The sequence below is a fragment of the Nyctereutes procyonoides genome, unplaced genomic scaffold (assembly GCF_905146905.1).
Source record: "Nyctereutes procyonoides isolate TBG_1078 unplaced genomic scaffold, NYPRO_anot_genome, whole genome shotgun sequence".
In the NCBI taxonomy this organism is placed as follows: domain Eukaryota; kingdom Metazoa; phylum Chordata; class Mammalia; order Carnivora; family Canidae; genus Nyctereutes; species Nyctereutes procyonoides.
The window spans coordinates 7,527,752-7,533,287 of NW_026575129.1; the positions used below are offsets into that span (position 1 = coordinate 7,527,752).

At 41.5% G+C, this 5,536-nt stretch overlaps 1 pseudogene; it reads left to right on the forward strand.

The window, feature by feature from the left end:
- Window positions 1-3,246: 3,246 nt before the first annotated feature.
- LOC129521029 (casein kinase II subunit alpha'-like) lies at window positions 3,247-4,204 on the forward strand (annotated as a pseudogene).
- Window positions 4,205-5,536: the final 1,332 nt, after the last annotated feature.

The window sequence follows — 5,536 nt, forward strand, 5'->3', positions numbered from 1 at the left end:
CTTTTCCCCCCTTATTTTTAAAGACTTAAAGAATAATTCGGAAAGGTAACCTAAGAAGCTGAGTACAGAACTTGCCTTGGGAAGGGAGGCTCGAGGGGAACTGGGGTGCTCTGTTTCCACATTTCTTTTGATCCTGTGAAAAATTTTTATCCTGTCAAGCACAATATTTTCTGCTGAGTTGAGAGGAAAAAAAAAAAGTGAGCATGGTTTCACAGGCTCGTATTCCTACAGACCGCTGCAGCTCTAACCTGTCATGAAGCCCTAATTGTCCAGTGGCAGGTTCCAGAACTGCCAGGACAGTGGGGCACAGTTGGAGGGAGCAAATACTGGAACATGAGGAACAGCAGGAATCCTGATACTACTTCTCACATCTTCTGAATACTTACGGTGTGCCTGGTATTGTAAGTATTTTACGTGCGGTGCCCTACTTAACCCTCCGTCTATCCTAGAAAGTAGATGTTGTCATTTTCCTTGTCTGGGTGGACCCCGGAGATGGAGAGGTCGAGAAACCCACCCCAGACCACATAATTATTAAATGACTGCTCACAATTTCAAGGACTGCCCTCGGCAAAGTGGAGAGCTTCCTGCATTTCCACCCAGAACCCTCTTGCCCTTTGTGCTCAACTGGATTCCCAGCCCAATAAAAAGGTATTTTTCTCTGTGTGCTCATCCTCAAAAAGGGAGACCTGTTTTGGTTCATTATTTGAATTTGCAAATATTTGCAGAGACTGTGTGGGCAGCATTAAAATTATTTAGTTCCTTGGAAATGGAGAGGCTAAACAAAGAAATGAACAGAAGATCTGCCAGGCAAATGCCAACAGAGGGATAGTGGGTTGTCAATATCAGAAAATATCAGACGGAAGTATTCACAGAAGAAAGGTTTTTTTTTAATATATTGACAAAATATTAAATATCCACAGTGAAAATATCATAACCATGAATGTTAATCATGGTTATGATAATGTTAATATCATATCCTGTTAGTGTTAATATCATGACCATGAATCATTAAATGAACTATATGAAATATGTACAACCAAAGACATTAAACATTCAAGAAGTGGACAAAACCAGTCATTGTGGCAGATTTTAACACACATTCCCATCTGTCCCTGTTACATCAAATACAACAATAATGATGGTATCAAGAATAACAAAGAAGTGAAAGAAAAGGAATTAAAACAAGTTTATGGACTTACATGATTTACAACTCTGCATCTCATAAAATTTGCATATGCATTACTAAAATTTTTAGTGAACTGGGATTTTGATGCTAATGTAACAGGGTAGGGTTTCTTATACAATTTTTTTAAATTTTTTTTAATTTTTTTTATTTATTTATGATAGTGAGAGAGAGAGAGAGAGAGAGGCAGAGACGCAGGCAGAGGGAGAAGCAGGCTCCATGCACCGGGAGCCCCATGTGGGACTCGATCCCGGGTCTCCAGGATCGCGCCCTGGGCCAAAGGCAGGCGCCAAACCACTGCGCCACCCAGGGTTCCCTTATACAATTTTTTTTAAATACTTTATTTATTCATGAGAGAGACAGAGAGGGGCAGAGACACAGGCAGAGGGAGAAGCTAGTTTTAACTCTCTGAGGAAACTCCATGCTGTTTAACAGAGTGGCTGCATCAGTTTACGTTCTTACCAACAGTGCAAGGGGGTTGCCCTTTCTCCACATTCTCGCCAACACATGTTGTTTCTTGTGTTGTTAATTTTAGCCATTTTGACAGGCTGTAAGGTGGTATCTCCTCATGGGTTTGATTTGTACTTCCTTGATGATGAGTGATGTTGAACATCTTTTCACGTATCTCTCAGCCATCTGAGTGTCTTCTTGAGAGAAATGTCTATTCATGTCTTCTGCCCATTTCTTGACTGGAGTATTCATTTTTGGGGTGTTGAGTTTGGTAAGTTCTTTATAGATTTTGGGTATTAACCCTTTATCAGATATGTCATTTGCAAATATCTTCTCCCATTCTGTACATTGCCTTATAGTTTTGTTGATTGTTTCCTTCACTGTGCAGAACTTTTTTATCTTGATGAAATCCCAATAGTTCATTTTTGCTTTTGTTTTCTTGCCTCTGGCAATATGTCTAGGAAGAAGTTGCTACCTGAGGTCAAAGAGGTTTTTGTCTTGGTTCTGCTCTAGGATTTTAATGGTTTCCTGTTTCACATTTAGGCCTTTATCCATTTTGAATTTAGTTTTGTGTCTGATGTAAGAAAGTGGTTTGGTTTCATCCTTTTACATGTGGCTGTCCAGTTCTCCCAACACCATTTGTAGAAGAGACTGTCTTTTTTCTATTGGATATTCCTTCCTGCTTTGTCGAAGATTAGCTGACCATACAGTTGTGGGTTTGTTTCTGGGTTCTCTGTTCTGTTCCATTGATCTATGTGTCTGTTTTTGTGCCAGTACCACACTGGCTTGATGACTACAGCTTTGTAATCTAGCTGAAAATATGAATTGTGATGCCTCCAGTTTGTTTTCTTTCTCAGGGTTACTTTGGCTATTCAGGGTCTTTTGTGGTTCCGTGCAAATTTGAGGGTTGTTTGTTCCGGCTCTGTGAAAAATGCTGGTGATATTTTGATAGGGATTGTGTTAAATGTATAGGTGGTTTTGGGTAGTATAGACACAATGTTCTAATCCATGAGCATGGAATGCTCTTCCATTTCTTTGTGTCCTCTTCAATTTCTTTCACAAGTGTTCTACACTTTTCAGAGTACACATTTTTTACCTCTTGAGTTAGATTTATTCCTAGGTATCTTACTGGTTTTGGAGTAATTGAAAGTGAGATACCTGGAAATTTTTTTTTTCTGTGCTTCATTATTGGCATAAAGAAATGCAACAGGGATCCCTGGGTGGCGCAGCGGTTTGGCGCCTGCCTTTGGCTCAGGGCGCGATCCTGGAGACCCGGTATCGAATCCCATATCGGGCTCCTGGTGCATGGAGCCTGCTCCTCCCTCTGCCTATGTCTCTGCCTCTCTCTCTCTCTCTCTGTGTGACTATCATAAATAAATAAATTTAAAAAAATGCAACAGATTTCTGTACATTGACTTTATATCCTATGACTTTGCTGAATTCAAGTATTACTCCTAGCAACTTTGTGGTGGAGGCTTTTGGGGTTTTTTATATAGAGTATCCTGTCATCTGCAAATAATGAAGGTTTGACTTCTTACTTGCTGATTTGGATACCTTTTATTTCTTTTTGTTTTCTGATTGCTCAGGCTAAGACTCACAGTACTCACAGTACGATGTTAAATAGTAATGGTGAGAGTGGACATCCTTATCGGGGAAAGTATAGTGAAGGATTTGAGGCCATTAGCATCACCAACAATGAGAGAGGGGTTGTAAAAGTTCTGAAGCCAGTGAAGAAAAAGAAGATTAAACGAGAGGTTAAGAGAACCTTCATGGTGGAACAATTATCATTAAGCTGATTGACACTGTGAAGGACACTGTGTCAAAGACACCAGCTTTGGTATTTGAATATATCAATAATACAGATTTTAAGCAACTTTGCCAGATCCTGACAGACTTTGATATCCGGTTTTATATGTATGAGCTACTTAAGGCTCTGGATTACTGCCACAGCAAGGGAACCATGCACAGGGATGTGAGACTTCACAACGTCATGATAGATCACCAACAGAGAAAGCTGCAGCTTATAGACTGGGGCCCAGCAGGTTCCACCACCCTGCTCAGGAGTAATGTCCATGCAGCATTGAGGGATTTCAAGGGCCCGGAGCTCCTTGTGAAATCAGGTGTATGATCACAGCTTGGATCTGTGGAGTTCGGGCTATGTGTTAGCAAGCATGATCTTTCGAAAGGAGCCCTTCTTCATGGACAGGACAACTTTGACCAGCTTGTTCGCCTTGCCAAGGTTCTGGGTACAGAGGAGCTGTACAGGTATCTGAAGAAGGATCACAGAGACCTAGATCTGCACTTCAAAGATGTCCTGTGACAACATTCACGGAAAACTTTATCCATAGTGAGCACAGACACGTCCTCAGCCCTAAGACCCTAGATCTTCTGGACAAACTTCTGCGATACGACCATCAACAGAGACCAACCGCCAAAGAGGCCTTGGAGCATCCCTACTTCTACCCCGTGGTGAAGGAGCAGACAATGCTGTGCTTTCCGGTTTCCACATGGCAGCCTGGTGAACACCTGGAAGGTGACAGGTCTCTTGTGGTTCCTCACACTTTTCTATAAGCAGAACAGAAACGAAATCAAACGTCTTAACATGTGTAGAGAGCAGACATGTGTCCCTGAGCAGACACAAAATGGTGGCAAGTTTGGCCAGCACAAGCCAGACCAACCGAAGGGCAGCCCACCACCGTATATCACACCTCACTTCCAAATGTAAAAGGTTCACATGCCTGTGGCTTCCTGTTGACTCCCTCCTGACCCCTAAAGCATGGGAAATGTGGAGGGCATGCAAAATGGTTGCTGGTTACTGTTGCTCCCCCGCGTCACTTGACTTGACCTGTGGCTGCCTGTTTTTCCAGTTTTCCTGTTTTTCCAGAGTGGGGGAACGGGGGCAACATATGGCATGACGGACATGTTCCTGAAGGTAGACGGAAGGCTCTCCGGTTTTCCCCATGGAGGGTGATATTAGCTGTGGGCATTTCCTATACACTTTTAATAATGTTGAGGTATGTTCCCTCTAACCCTCGTTAGTTGAGGGTTTTTATCAAGAATGGATGCTGTGTTTTTTCAAATCCTTTTTTCTTTTTCTTTTTCCTTTTCTTAAAAAAGATTTTGAGAGAGAGAGAGCGAATGGAGGGAGGGACAGAAGAAGAGGATCTCAGGTGGACTCCAGGTTTACCATACAGCCCAATGCAGGGTTCGATCTCACCATCCTGAGATCACGACCTGAGCCAAAATCAGGAGTTGGATGCTCAACTGACTGAGCCACCCAGGTGCCTGTGAGATGCTTTCTCTGCATGTACTGGCAGGACCATACGGTTCTTATCCTTTCTTTTATTCACGTGGTATATCAAGTTGATTGATTTGTGAATATTGAATCGCTCCTGCAGCTCGGGAATAAATCCCACTTGATCATGGTGGAAAATCCTTTTAATATCCTTTTGAATTTATTTTCTGGTGTTTTACTGAAAAATTTTGTATCCATGTTCATCAGGGATATTAGCCTGCAATTCTCTTTTTTTATTGGGGTCCTTGTCTAATTCTGGAATCAAGGTAATGCTACCTAAGTAGAATGGGTTTGGAAATTTTCCTTATATCTCCATTTTTTTTTTTTGGAATAATCTGCGAAGAATAGGTATTAACTCTTCTTTAAATGTTTGGTAGAATTCAACTGGGAAGCCATCCAGCCCATGACTTCTGTTGGGAGCTTTTGATTATAGATTCAGTTTTTTGTTGTTGTTGTTGTTGTTGGTTATGGATCTACTCAAATTTTCTATTTCTTCCTGTCTCAGTTTTGGTAGTTTGTAAGTTTCTAGAAATTTGTCCATTTCTCCCAGATTGCCCAGTTGGTTGCATATAACTTTTCATAGTATTCTCTTATAATTGGTCCTATTT